At 35.7% G+C, this 15,929-nt stretch overlaps 1 protein-coding gene across 1 annotated transcript in view; it reads left to right on the top strand.

Moving 5' to 3' along the window:
- The first annotated feature begins 954 nt into the window (after nucleotides 1–954).
- Nucleotides 955–15,929, top strand: part of LOC120426125 (uncharacterized) — a 108,584-nt gene continuing 93,609 nt past the window's right edge. Inside the window, exon 1 of the mRNA XM_052710522.1 lies at nucleotides 955–1,443. The gene's annotated coding sequence lies outside the window, so the exon portion shown is untranslated. The remainder of the gene's footprint in view (nucleotides 1,444–15,929) is intronic.

Below are 15,929 nucleotides of genomic sequence, written 5' to 3'. Positions count from 1 at the left end.
TAACCAATAAATCAACAAATTACAATTACAATTACTTAGAAAAAAGAAACTTGTCAACAACAAAAATTGTGAACGTACAAGTTTTTACGATTTTTTTTCATGAAATAGCCAACGATGCGATGGTGCAGAATCTAATTCCAAAGATATGATTTTTTGAAAAATATCGAAAATGCGACAAAAAAATCAGAAAAGGTGAATCAAATTTGAAATTGAAAAGTACTTCACCAATTTTTGATAAAGTGCACTGTTATGGAGTCAGCTTGACTTTTAAGTTATAATTATTGGAAATTTTAACATTTTTACCCCTAAAGAAATTTGGCATTAAATTTCTTAGATACACCTTTACAAAGAATTCGAATTAATGAAAATATTTTTTTCTAAGTGACATCTAAAATTTGCTTGTTATTTTCAACTGACTATCACGCGAACTATTGGTTCGATCTTCGATGTAAAAAAATGAACTGGATATAAAGGTACTTTACACTTCGCAAAAAATACAGATAATTTTAACGAGCCCAAACATGCTTGTGCTTGATATGATATCAACGCAGCAAAGTGCATTTAATTTTTTTTGTTGATTGTACTTCAATCTTATTTAAAATTGATTTTTTCTGGCAAATGTTTGGCCCCCTAATTTTTCAGGCCGATTTAAAAAAAAACTTTCTCCAAAAAATAACAACTTGATGAACGCAAACTGCCCTTTTTGTCAACAACAACAAAATGTTTTTTTAGAATGTTATATTTTTCCGAATAGCCCTTAGTCGATTATCATCGATTTTGCCCCTTAAAATATATTTCACAGAATACTAAAATAATTTGAGCTTTTATGTTTTTATTTACTTTCAGACTTCTCTGCGCAGTGCACTCAAGGTCATGATCATCAGCCGTCACTTTCATAAGCTGCCATAGTGTTCATCCCATTCCGGCAGCCTGTTTCAGCAAATTTCAGTCTCAAATTTAAGAGTGATCACCGTTCCTGAAAGCCCTGGCCGTTAAAGCGAAAAAAAGTGGTAATAAAGCGTCGTGTCCGTTTTGGCGTCCGCCGATATCCGCGTAGGTGTGAATTGCTCAGCAAAGGTGAAAATCTTGAAGATCCGTAAACGACGAGTGCGAAGACAACAAGAAGAAAAATATTATACAGTTATTACAAGAAGTTGAGCAACAGTGAGTGAGATCGCAAATTTTTGTGTGTTGTCGAAAAAAACGAAGGTTCGTCGCTTGTTTGTTAGTGAGACAAAAGATTTGTGCGCAAATCTCTTCCCTACTCTTGCAAGGAGGAGCGGTCCTTCCGTGAACTACGTGATTTGAATTTCGTGCAAACCGGTTTCCTCCGGAGTTCCGTACGGTAGCGAAACATCGTCTGGAATTGGATTAACCTCGTTCAGCGGATTTGAGAAAGAGATTTGCGCTGTCTGTTTGAATTGCTGCTAGTTTCAAGATGAGGTAAGTGTTTGCTCACGTTAATTCCTAAATTGACCCAGGTTAATTGGACGTTTTCGGCCTACCCGACAGTGGGTCATTTGCCAATTATCGCGCGGGCTGTGCGAGTTTCGGATTCAGCCGAAATTTGCTTGTTTGTCTGAGCGATTTCACAAAACGTTCGCGGCACTCGTTGTGACCTTTGTCCACTTGGGGGAAGTTGTAGCACTAAAAAGTGGAAGGTACTCAGCTGCGCCTAAGCTTCTCACTTTTGAGTAAGTGCATCTTTTAATTGCTCAAGTGAGCAGGGCTTCAATGACACAGCCTTGCGCGAAGATCTTGTAACGCAAGTCGTGTTCTTTTTTCGTGTTGTAAAATGAGCTTTGAAAAAAGCTCCACCTTCTCAAACTCGTTGACGGCCAATTGATTGGTCTTTGAAACATGCTGAGTTCAGCCTTCATTCGCGGCTTTGGCATGCGCAGTGTGTTGCTTCATTGTGGAGTGTTGATGAAATCAAAACAAGAACCAACACCTTCCGTCCACAGTAGTTTGTTGTGGACTGACCGGTCCGGCTATTGGCATGATCGAAAAAAGCCGTGCGTCATTGAGGTGATCGTGTTGTACTAAAAAATTGAGTTTTTTTTCGGTGGTGATCGAACTTTGGTGCGAACACTTTTGCTTTCGTTCAATAGACTAGAGTCCGGTTTTTTGTGCTTGCTCATGGCGGAATTTAAGCGATTGCATGCCGGGCGGCTCAAGTGTGGTATCGAAGTTTAGTGGATTATGTTCAATTGTAGGATCAATTTTCAAATTATTTTGGATTATGATGAGTGGCGTTTTTTAACTTGATTAAAATTATTGAACAATTTAGAAAATGTATTGGTTTAAAAGTTCATGGTACTGAGATATTGACCTATTTGTGTATACAACTAAGCAGAGTTTTTACTTCTAATTTAAATTATCTTTCGAATAGTTTTTGCATAAGATTTATTACTATTTAAATTAAAATTTGTTTAATGTTATTGTTTGGTTAACCTTTTGACATTGATTCTAAGTACCGTCTACTAGGGCAAATCGAGACCATGGTATAAATTAGGACAGCTATTTATGAGCAAATATATCAAAATATTGTGCCAACCAGATTTTTCCCAGATTTCTGTGAAACATTGAACAGAAGTAAAATTTTGATTTTAATAATAAATTAAACACAAATTCTTGGTTAGACGCCTCACAGATTCACTCAAACATGATTATTTGGGTCAACTTTTGACGTAGCAATGCAAACTTCTCTAGCAAAACCAGTTTTATGAATTTTAATAAGCCTATTCCTCTTGAGGTCTGCTTTAGCATCCCTCGCAAAAAATCCAAAAAAGGGTTCTGGACCATTCTTCAACCAGCACCCAATGCGTATACAATTTTAAAGTTCCGTTACTTTTGTCACCTTTTCCATTTTTTAAGGTTTAGCTCTCTCTCTCTAACACGCAAAACGTTCATTCGCTTCGCGACTTTTTGGCACAAGAACTGGTTTGACCAGGTCCGTGAAATTTTGTTTGTTTGACTAATTTCCGAACTCCGTCGCCATGTGACCGTTTGACGGCGAACCGAAATAAAAGTGGAACACTCAAGCAGTTAAGTCCAAGGTGAAGGCGTTGAAGCTCGGCTCATTCACGATGAATATCTGCGTCTCTTTGGGTTGTTGATGCTGTAGATTCCGATCGCGCATTCACTTTTCCGAGCTTCCGAACTTGACCCTGTGCGGTTTGGACCGCTCAGCTAGCTGAGCCCTTCGATGCACCTCGAAGTTATTTTCCGGCCTCTGACAGGCTATTAATCATCCCCTTAAGTAACCAGGGTTGACTGCGTCCTCAAGCAATAGAATGTCCAGTTAAAGTCCCATTCCGAAATGCGAGAGACTTCAACAGAGGTGACGAACGTCATCGTCGTCCAGCCCAGAAGTGAAAGTAAAAATTTGTATACAAACGCTTAAAGTCTGGGGTCTCTTGGAAAAAACATATAAAAAACACATTTCGTAGGTACGAATGACGCGACTGGGAAGGTGCGCTATCAGATTGGAGGGAAGCGACATCGGCCGTGTCGCACTCTGCAGGAGCTCGACGACCTGTCTCTCGCGACTCTGAGTGATGGTAAATATGACCAATTTAAGTGCGGTCATGTTGGCTTATCGGATAAACGGTTCCGTTTTGAACGATGCTCGGTAGGCGTTGACGTGAGGTCTTTGAAAAAGTTGTTTGTTTTGAGAAAAGTTTATGTAAATTGCACAACTCTACATTTTTGTACTATGAATGCTATGTTTCTTAGAATGATTCTGCTCTGTTTTTTTACCTGTTATAGGGATTTTTCGACTATGAAACTTATGGTGTAAATTCATTGAATTTTAACAATAATACAGGTTTTATTTAGATTCTGGAAGTTTCTTCGATTTTAATCTTTTTAATATCATGTTTTTTTAATACGAGCAATTCCAGCCCAAAATAGGAATTTGTTAAGTACTTTTGTCTTGACCCTCTCCGATTTCAATGAAACTTTGTAGACATGTGATCCTACGCTTATTTAAGCCATTTTTGTGTATATGGAGCCAGTTTCACTTGATAATGACATTTGAGAAGGACGTTAGCGTTTCGTAATTCGTAATTCGTAATTTAAATATTTCTGTATCTCAAAGCCGTTGCATCGTAGCATTACTGTGGAAAATTTTGTTCGATGTTCTAAAACAACTATTATAATATAATTATTCTTCGTCATCCATGTGAAAACAGTCTTAAAAAACCTCAAAATTGTTCGAAAATATCAAATTTCTAAAAACATTTTTGATTCATTTCAAACAACCATGCGGGGCAATATGCACCACAGCATTGGGACAAAATGCACTACAACAACGGGGCAAAATGCACCACAACATGGGGCAAAATGCACCGGGTAAAAGCAGTTTTCACTAGTCACCACTAGATGACACCGCTGTTTTTACAAAGGATGTTCACGGCGGTGCATTTTGCTCCAACCACGCTTTTTGCAGAAAATTTTCTTTTTTTTTTCAAAAACTATATTTCAATTTCAATTTCAATTCGGTTTTATTTGTGAATAATCCAAGTTACAATGAGTTCATTTAGGTATATAACAGAGTTTTGGTGTTCCTTTCAGCTGTGTTTTACATCGTAATTCAATCGAAAAATTATTACTTATAACTATGGAATAGACAAGAGTAAGAAAAAGTTTTCAAAAAACTTACAGAAATCAAAAACTATATACACTTACAATATCAATAAATGCTTTTTATATTGTCCAAAGATCATAATGAAAGTTCAATGAAAGTTAGATGAAAACACAACATTTTAAAGTTTTGCAAATAACTTAAGCTGCTTTATACTACGATGCTCAAATTTTTCCAGCATGGTTTACTGCCCATGATCGCATAAATGTCCCATATGCAAAAACAGCAAGCTGAGAAAAACGCAAGGCAAGTTTGTCCCACACATAAGGCTACGTGTTAAGTTACATTAATGCGATCATGGGCAGTTTAGCAATGTTAAACTTTCATTTTCTATGATTTTTTTCCCGGAAAATTCTACCAAATACTGAGAAAAGCAGGGGGTGCATTTTGCCCCGTGGGTGCATATTACCCTCTCTGCTCCCTACATCAAAATGAATTATAGTTCAAATCATAGTTGAAAGGAACTCCAAAACTCTATTAGGTTATAAGAAATACGGAATTTTTAATTGGTTATTTACTAATGAAATAAATTGAATTGAATTGAATATATGACAGACTTGATTTATCAGTCATGTAAATATTTTTACCGGAAAGCTCGTACAAGTTCCCATAAGATTGTCTTTGGCCACATTTCAATTGGAAGTATGGGCTCACAGATACTCATAACTGAAGACTGAATTTTTTTTTTTAATGTAGTTCAGTGGATTGTAGTAACCTGGATAGTAAATTTGCTCAAATCATCAAAAAAAGGAGTTATTTCGAAAAGTGATAATTTTACATAGAAAACCCAAAATATGACCAAAAATCGATTTTTGACACTTTGGCTCAATTCTGAGGGTAGATTCAGATTCAGCGGGCAAAATTTCATAGAAAAACGTAGGTCAATTTTCGAATTTCCTTAAAATGGCTGTAACTTTTGACCCTTAAGTCCAAATTGACTTGTCAGAAAATAAAAATGTTTGAATTGCTACGTTCGAAAAACTGATTTTTGAAGGTTTGCTCAGATGCTTTCTCTAAATTTGGTCGCAGAAGGCGTAGATTACGAGATAAAATTGTGGTGTCTTCGACAAAGTTACTTGTATTGGCGAGCCCAACATTTTTTTAGAAGACGAAAAATTCCCAAAAATATTCCTGAAAAGTTAGATTTTCAAAATAACCCTAATCGTGAACCACCCTAATTTTGAACCAAACCAAAAGTTGCTCTTTTCCATTTGCAACAACTCTTCTGAAGACTCCAAAGCTCCAAAACGTCACCATTTTTCGAAAAATCCATTTTCCACTTAATTGTGCAGTGCTGGTGAAAAGTGAGGAAGGCACCAACCACATACGTGGATTAGGTTAGTTTTTAACTAATGATTGCACAACAACATTACTGGTGTATAATGCATTTTACAAATCTTTTTCATTGAAATGATGAAAACATGGCTTAAATTGATTCCCTCCTCCTTGACTTTGGGTAGAGTCAAGGGACATAAACTTGAAAAAATATATTTGCTACAGCCTTATCAGTTTGTGCCAGAAGTGTGGTCAAATATTAACATAAAATGAATTTCTATTTTGAATTAGTAAAATAGCATTTTTTTCTTTACTTGAATTTCTCTTTCCATGAGAAGCCTTAAAATACCATTTGAATAATAATGCAAAAAAAAAAAAATAGATTTTCAATGTGTTTTTAATAATGTCAGTAAATATTGTATTTAAATAAAAGTAATTTAAAGTATTTAAAGTAAATATCGGAAAATTTATTTAAATAACACACAGCAAAAAGCTGTTCATCAAACCATAGTTATAAAATGTGTTTGCTTCTTTAAATAGAAACTCAAATAATATTTTTTATGTCAAAATCACACTATAATATCTTCCAACCTTTTTGTAGAAGTTACAAAATCGACTAAAACTTACGTTCTCAAGATTATTTTAAGGTGTTCTAATCTAATCGAATATAATTTAACCTTTTCTTAGTAAATCATTAGAAAGCATCTGGTGAATGCTGATTCGATCACTCTAAACATCCTTCAATAGCTATCTATTGCCTGATGTTGATCACAAAAATTATATGGACAGGAAGGATCGAGTTGGGGAACGAGTAGTTCCAAGTAATTTCATTTAAATAATTAAAATTTATATTCATGTAACATTATCTGGAAAACTTCCAATAAATAATAAATGAATATTGTATAACACCAACTATCTCAAGCCAAAACAAATGTCACATTGTCCACCTGTCGTTTAATAACCCGGCCCCTTAACGAACTTACTTCAGCCACATAATCCACAAACTTTCACCCGTTTTTCGACAACAGCGCAGTAGCCAAACACGTGTCGATTTCGTCAATTTCCCGAAAAAATGCGCCACGGTTGCACACTGAGAACTGCAGTGATTAACACGCCATGGCTGTTCGAAAACCACTGCAAACATTTAGCGGAAAATTTCTCTTTTTTTTTCGGAAGCTAAAAACCAAAACTAAAAATAACTCCAAGCGATTTTCGTCGTCGTCGTCGCGCAAAGACAAAGCTCGAGTGGCAATTTCGGTGCCGGTGTTTGAGGTTATGTTTGAAGCCATGTGTAATGACACGAAACTGATTGGCTGCGAAGTTGATAAATTTTGTGCAGTAGACAACGGGGACGGAACCGGCCGGGACCTTTTGGCGGAACAAGTTTGGCAACTCGCAACAAGTGAGTGCGGTGGACGTGTTTTTGGGGAACGATTATGTCATTCGATTGTATAATTTTGATTTTTGCAAAAAGGGACAGTGTGCGATTGAGTTTCGTTAATCGATCAATGGGTGCCAATAATCGAAAGTAACTTTAAAGAGGTTGTTAAATTATTTTAAAATTCTTGGAATTTGACAACAGTGTTGAGATACATTGTTAAATGATTATTATTTGAAAGCACTGACAAGTCAAATCCCAATGAGTAACCTCAATTCCACACAATTAAAGCATCGATTAGCTCATTCGGTCCCTGTTTGCGAACTGCATTCTGATCTGAATACAAAATCACTTTCCAAGGTCCTTCTTCTAGCTAATTCTACAGTCTTGCCGTCGAGGGCCACCTCCGCACAGTCACGTTTCACGGTGCTGCGGTTAAAATTACGGCGATCCGCGTAAAAATTGCACCGCGACAGCAGAAATTATATTCTGCTGTCTTCATTAGATCTATGAGCCCCCCCAACGTTCGGCATTGCCCTCAAATTATGCCCTCCTCCGGTGTTGATATTGGCAGCACATGCAAATTAACCGTAATAAAGTCTCGCTGGAATTTTAATGGATCACTTTGGATTGCAATTTTCAGAAACTGCTTGACGCGCCTTTTTGCAGCAAAAAAGTCAATAAACAAATGCGCACATACTCAAAATGAGGAAAAATTTGCCCTCAACTTTCCTCGTGCCAAACAAAAAAGACGTGACCACGTACGGATTGCACGTGGTTGCGAAATTGGCACAAAATTTGCCTTTTATGCATTTGTGATCGATAAGCGATCGATTTTTTTTTACAATTCTTTTTGTTTTGTTACTTTGCATGCAATGCAAAAATTGAAATGTGATCACGTGGTCGACAATTTAAGACAAATAGTGGTTATGTAAATATCAAATCAATTTGAAATATTTTAACCCTCTACTGCCCAAATTTTTTTTTCGAAAATTTTTATTTTTCCTGTGTTGAGGAGGTCATTTTGAGCAACTTTTGTTCTACGAAAAACTTTACTTCTCTTGTTTTATGTTTTTTTTGTTTCATTTTTAGTATTTTAATCTGCATTTATCTTGCTTAGTTTATGTTTGTTTTTGGCAGTATTTGGCCTGCTCTACGACCTCCTATCATTAAATTTTGCCTATCTAATTTTTTCATGTTTTTACAGTAACTTTTTATTTTTTTTGCATGTTTTTCACATTTTCTGCTATAAAATGGCACCATTATCATTTAAATAGTAAATTAATGCGTAGAGGCATAGTCTGGGGCACTAGAAAAATTACTGCATATTTCTTTTCACTTAAAATATGAGAGTTGACCTCTAAAAAAAAAACATTTTTAAAAACATTGGCAAAGTCACATAAAACAAGTTAAACTTCCAACCCATCAATTTTCTAAAATGTTAAGAGTTATTCTTACCAATGCTTTTTAAAGATCAAAAATTGCTTCAAAAATGGATTTTTGGCGATTTTTGTAATCGAAGCCCGTCTAAAGGCGGGGTTGGGTTGTAGAGGGTTAATGGACCATCCATAAACCACGTGGACACTTTTTTGAAAATCTCAATCCCACCTCCCTCAAATTGGCCCAGCTCATAACACATTTTGAAGCGATAATCATAAATACTAAATGTTAAAAATAAATCAAGTCATTACGATTGACATCAACATTAATCAAAGCTCCAAAAAACCGGTAACACCACGCAAATGCATGGTCGTGTCCGATCTACACCAAGTTCCTTTGTGGTGGCCACCTTCGAAGCCCAAAGCACCTCGAGGGCACTAGTCGGTTCGCCAGTTTAAAAAAAAACTTGTTCAATCAAATTTTGCCATGTTCCGACAAAACGTTTTGCGCGCGTTCAATCTGAAAACACTTTTATTTGTTTCCAACCAGCTTGGAATGATCAATTTTGCCGCAGGGTTCCGTGAGGAAGTGCGAATTAGTTCGCATCGCAGCCCAAAATCTGTCATATGCTACAAACTATCACACAAAAAATCAGGTAGCGATGGGTTTGCCGTGATAAACGGAAGGATGGGCCAATTAAGGCTCTGCCCCCCAAGGGCAATGGCAGCATCTCAATTTCAAACGAAAAAAGTAAAAAGTGAGAGTGATTTTTTTCTACTCGAAACCTGCAAACAAAATTAATCAAACAAAATTTGTTCAACCCCCCGGGGAGGTCATCAAATGACCAACCCTTTCTCCTCAAGGTAAACATTAGGGAAAATCACACAATTAAGCCACCCCCGCGCGTAATTATTCACTTTACCAAGCAGCACTGCCGGCCACCGGTAATTAAAACACGCCGCCTGAAATATCGGAATTAATCGTCTAATGAAGCAAACTCAGCAACACTGCACCGCATTAGCATTTTTTCTCACGCCTTGGAAAATTACTCCACCAACCGTACTACTACCAGTTGGCGTCGCGACGACTGGAGTTGTTGAATGAATCGCGGACGCCCAGCCGACGTCGATGAATGGGAGAGCTTTTCAGTGACGAAGATCACGACGAACGAACGAACGGAGGCAGGGTTGCCAGACGGATTAGAAATGAAATGAACTCTCTCGCGAAATGGAATGAGAGAAGAGTGAAAGCTTTCTCTCTTGTAAATAAATTATCAAAATGAATTAGAGAGAGCTTTCTGCTAAGCTTTTGTGTTTAGTTCATGCATTACAGTAAGAGCGTAGAATACGGACAACTGAGCGATTAAAACTATCCTTCTTGTAATAATTATAACGCCACGATTCGAAACCCTGATAATCATTATTTTGACACAGTTGATTTGTTAATCTATCTATATATATAAAAAAATTCGACTGTTTTGTTCGAACGCGAATCAGTTCAATACGGAGCGTTGAATCGAGGTGCTCTTTGTTGCGTTCGGTTCGTATAAGCCCAAGGAAGGTTCTTACGCTAACTAATTGACACTTTGGCCACTCTGAAACCGATTCCGGAGCATCGGCAAATTGTATGGAGAAAGTTACGTAAAATCATATTTTGATCACAGGAGGCTGAATAAACAAAAAAAAATCAAAAAAATGTCAACAAACGAAAAAAAAAATAGGCAAAACGAAGTTTGTCGGGTAAGGCTTGTAAACTATAAACGAAATAAAAAAATGTTTTTAAAATATCGACTTTCAAATAATGTTCCATAAAATGTAAATTTTAGCACAGTCTAAAAAATTGTACTTTGCTTATCAAAACTATGATTATATTGGCAAAGTTAGATAGTTCAGTAGTCGTTACAATTCTAAAAAAAAATGATAAGTGTTTGCAGTTATAGATACATATCCCAGAAATTTTTTATTGTGAGTGTTACATCATAAATTATATACTTTTGCACGTCATTAAACATTATAATTTAAACAGCAATTTGATGTAAATTAACAACAAATTATTTGTAGAAACATGATTTTAGTGTGATTCAAACGATTAAATCGAAATTGCAGTTTACATCGACCAAGTTTACATGTAATTCATTATGTCAGTGTCCGTTAAACTCGCCATTTTTTCTGTGTAGAAAAAAATATAAATACCGTAAACCGGGGTGACTTTGATAGGATTTCTTAGTGGACAATTGTACAAAGAATCCGAAAATGCATTCCGTTTTCCGATTCAAAATCATGTTTATTGAGAAAATCATAACACTTTCTGATGTTTGAAATAAAGCCTTTCATCATTTTTTTCTTTATTATAGTTAAATAACTCTTTAAACTTTTCAAAATTTCATCAAAAGTTCTTCTTGAGGTACTTTGAACACTTCTCTACCACGGTCAGTATGATTTCAAACCATTGCGTACGTATTTAATTTGTACTCTTCATGTTGCGGAAAAATGTGAAACCTATCAAAGTCACCCCGTTTTACGGTACTTTCTTCAGCTTATTTTTGTCATTGCTTATATTTTTGTCTTACCATCTATTAAATGTAGGCAAATTCATTTAAAAAACAAGGTATTATTTTTGTAATGATGTTTCTTCTTTTGCTGTAAATGCACTCATCTTGTTTCTCGTTTCTCGTATTTTATGTTCTGCATTTAGCCTCAAATTATATTGTTTTAACATCTTGGCATTTTTCATATGAGCTCAAATCAATTCAAAATATTAAAATTTCCATGATATGAGTGCCATAAATTCAATATGAGCAATTCGTTACGAAGTCGGCCGATTTTGACAATTTGTATTTTTGTATTTTTTATTTGGCTCAACCTTTTTTTTACGACACCCAATCCATGATATTTTTATTAAATTGCTTCTGTACAAAATAATAGTTGTCTTATAGTAAAGCATATCAAAGCTTTTTCCCTCAGGCTGAGCCTCAGCTCATAACAAAAGAATTGGATGGCAAACAAATGATGAGAACAAAATTTTAAGCTAAATTATCAATACATTTTTGGAAGTATTTTTAAATGCGTTTGCCATTCCATGATATTTTTATTAAATTAAAATATATTTTGATAAATTGAAAAAAATCTGTTTGCAAAAAAATTACTGTTCTTAAATTAAAGAATTTAAATCGGCGAGTTAAACAATTCAATCCACAATTATGCATAGTATGTTCAGTTTGTTTGGCCTATTTTGGTTTAAGGTTCTATAAGCTATTGTGTTTCATAAGTTAAAAAAAACTCTAGAAATATACTTGGGTGATTAAAACAAAAAAATGCTTAAGACTTTATCTTGAAACAAATTGATTGTAATTTTTTTCTAGGATACTAAATTGATTGAGCAAAAATCTCGGAGCAACAAACTCTCTGGTTGATGAGCATCATTAAATTAAATTTTGTTATCAACAGTATATTTATTTTTCTGCAACTTGTATATTAAAACTACTAAGCAGCAACGCTACCTTAAAAAGTATAAATTTACAACCTGCTTCTTAATCTACAGGGGCATTCTTTTTTCATAAACGCAATATTTGGGATTCCTCCTCCCCCTTGTATTTTTTAACTGCAAGAAAATCTATGTGCAGTCTATATAAGCATATTTTTCAATATTACACTATGTTATTGTAAAAAAACGAATAATTTACCAAAAGCATGAAAAGTTAAATGGGCGTTGCAATGTATTGATTTAAAAGGACTGTTGACCAAATTCTATCCATATCTCCACTATTACGGTAAATTTATCACATTACATTGGATTTGCCTTTATTCATGGATTCGCAATGAATTTGCAAGAGAGAAGAGCGCGAGATGAATCGACCAAAGAAACCAAATGAACTCTAGAAAGCTTTTGCGGCAAAAGTTTTGCCGTCGTACTGGTTTTGCTAGTCGCACCAAGGTGGCAGCACCATTCCACTCGAAGGCTTAGCTTCCATGATATCGACCGTTGATGAAAATGTGAAATTTAAGGAGTTTATTGAGTTAAAACGTTTGCAGTATTTACTATTGTATATATTTAGATATTCAGGTTCCTCAGATTTCTACCTTTCACATATCGTGTTCCAGTTATCCCACGATCGTCACTCCCAATTCAACTACAGCTCGTAAAATATTCAATCTTCAGTCGGACCTTTCCCCTAAACCTTAACAAACGATCGGGTGTCGGCTGCTTCAAAAAGTCATCTATCACCACCAATTTCACTAATGTCAACCATAAAACACACACACACACAAAACCTTACATAATTCCAAATTAGTGAACGCCCTAAAGCTCATTCCATTCACAGACCATTCATCTTGGTCGCGAAGACATTTCGGAAGAATTTGTCCCCTCCTCTCTCGCTTGATCACACAGAGCAAACGGGCCCAGCTTTAATCAATTATCGTCCCTCTCAAAGGTGGTTAGAGGCAACGACGACGTGTGCCATTCAAAAATCCACTCTTAAATGCCATATAGTCTCCACTAAGAAAGGCATTTCCACCTGATTTAAGCTTGTTGGTACACAGTTAAAAAAAGATTTAAATTGTTTTTTTTTTATTTTAATTGTTAATTTATTTAACTTAAAAAAACATTTTTTACATTTTTTTGTTGACATTAGATTACCTACGGATCAACTCGCACGTATGACCAGTGCCCAACTGTGATGGCCTCTGGCACCGCGACGACTGCGTGTATCAGATGATGCAAAAACTGGTCTTGGGACTGCGTCAAATGAGGCAAAATGTCACGACATTTACGCTTTTGTACCTTCAGGGAAGCATAAACACGTATTTGTAACGATATCGTTGGAAAAATTCCAATGACAACGCTCAGGATAAAATTTATAAAAATATATTTCAAATATCAAAAAATCACCAATCAATTTAAAAACATCAAGCTCAACGCCTTCCTCGAACCGGTCGCTTCACCCGTGGTTTTCGATTCGTCCCCGGAGCAGTTCCGGACAAGCGGCGGAGGGCACCTCTGGTGCGGCTGGCCACGGGACCATCATCTCCGTTGACGCCTGCAATGCTGCGATGCTGCTGCTGGCGATCCCACAGCCGCAGGGCGTTGTTGAGATACAACAGCAGTTGACGGCAGTCCTGAATGACGCGCTGCAGAGTCGTTTCGAGCTCCGATATTGGCAAGATTCTGGAGGAGGGCGTTGCACGAAATCGCTCCAGTAGGGTGGACATGAGAATCGCTAAAATTGAGATTTCCTTATTGCAAAATTTATAGTTTCATCAAAATTTAAGAGAAAGCTACCAGTGCTCCCAGCTTCTTCAATGAGCAGCTGAATATCTGGAACCATCTTTCGTTGTTACTAAAAAATGAAGTATTGACAATTCTGAAATTGGAAAAAAAATCAGCGATTGCTATGACTTTTTGAGGTGTTCTTGAAGATTTACTCGCCGAGATACCCCATCGGAGATTAAATTTAGTATCTGTATAAGGGTCAATCTCCGTCGGACGGCGTACTCAAAATTGGGTACTAAAGCCCTATGTCAATTTTTATGTACAACGGTAAAAAAACACGATTAAAAACCATTTCTGATCATTTTTTTTTTTTCATTTTAATGCAAAATTTTGTTATTGACAAGACAACATTTTTTCGATGGATCAACTATGGTCCCCTTGGAACGAGCTGTCAAGTAGGAGCTTTTCTGTCAAGAAGGACCGCGAGGTTAATTTTTCAAAATTGATTTAAAAATCCATTTTAAACTCTTTGTGGTCGTACAAAGGGTCATTGTACTCAGAAAAATAAGCTTTATCGCTGTTAAAAATAACATCAGCAATCTAAGCTTCATTTTAGGACCCAATTGCAAAAAAAAGGGATTCTTCATCGAAAAAAAAAAACAAAAATAGTTTTAAAACTCCATCCGTTTTCCGTTACCCAACAGTACAAAAAAAATAGAGACATTTAGTGTACTTATCGAATCCATAATTTCTTCATGTGAAGCAAAAAAAACATTTTAACATTTTGTGTTATTTGTAACTTTTCAGGGGACCTCGGATTCGTGATCAGAGTTCAAAATTACCGATTAAGACAAAGTTTCAAGCAAATCGAAGAGGGGTCGGGGCATCCTTTTCTGATTTTGTGTGAGTGGGTAGAGAATGACCCATTTAGATTTTCCACTCCCTTATTAAAAAAACATTTTTTAAAGCACATAGGCCAGTCAACAATAATAAAATATTTTGATAACTAATCATTGCAAAATAACTTGGCAGGTGTATTTAAATACATTTTTTAAACATTTTTTTCATTCAAATGTTAATACCATGGCTTATTATTTTAAATTTATCTTTTTTTATTTTTTTGACCATAAAAGAATGATTTGAGAAAAGGTGACAAGTCTTCATTTTTTAATTAACGATTTTCATACATTTTTGAAAGAAATATGGTTAATTTTAAAATAAAGCCTTACAGTATTTTTTTTAAATATGGACTGAAAACTTGAATTTTCTAGAAACTCGATATTTCTAATTATCTTACATTAGGATCTGAGCAGTTTTCTAGCCTTTCGCAAGTTTTGCGTGAATCTGAATTATATTTTTGAATTTGGATGAAACTTCTGACCATATAAGCAATTTTTCATAAGTAACCATACAATTTTGGGATCTTCATACAAAAATTGCTTCAAAATTGGATAATATTCCAATTTTTTTCTGCTGTCGGCAAAATTATTGAAATAGTGATCTTAAGTTCGGAAATCTAGATCAAAGTGTGTAATGTTCATGGTACTTTAAAAAAAAGAACCATCATATTTGAACATTTTGTTTGTAGTTCCCTATTTCATGAAGAGAGAATTGCTCTCTACGACCTCTTGGCAATCAAAAAACGGGATTAAAAAAAACTATTGTAATCTTTTTGATAATTCTAAATGTTTTCCTGCATTTTTCATCATTAATTTCTATTAATGCTACTTTTTGAGACAGAAACTTCAATTTCCATTTCTTCATTACCGACCCTTTCTACCGGAACCAGTTCACAGGCAGCTGTACAATTCCATTGGATTGTCCAAATTTTCTTCGAAAAGATGACCACACCAAACCAAGACTGCCGCTGAAAATGAAATGTTATTCAATGCTTTCAATTCAACACCTTTGGCTGAGAAGGTGCGGTGCCAGTCTATGCACCGATCTTGAATTTCAACTCGTCGTTCCAGCAAGTTGGTTGGCGATTGGTGCCGTTGGAATCTGAACAACAGATTCAGTTTCGGATTAGGCTTTTAC

This window comes from Culex pipiens, chromosome 3, assembly GCF_016801865.2.
Source record: "Culex pipiens pallens isolate TS chromosome 3, TS_CPP_V2, whole genome shotgun sequence".
NCBI classification, from domain to species: Eukaryota; Metazoa; Arthropoda; class Insecta; order Diptera; family Culicidae; genus Culex; species Culex pipiens.
The sequence above is the reverse complement of the archived record's forward strand: the minus strand, read 5'-3'. Positions and strand labels throughout refer to the sequence as shown.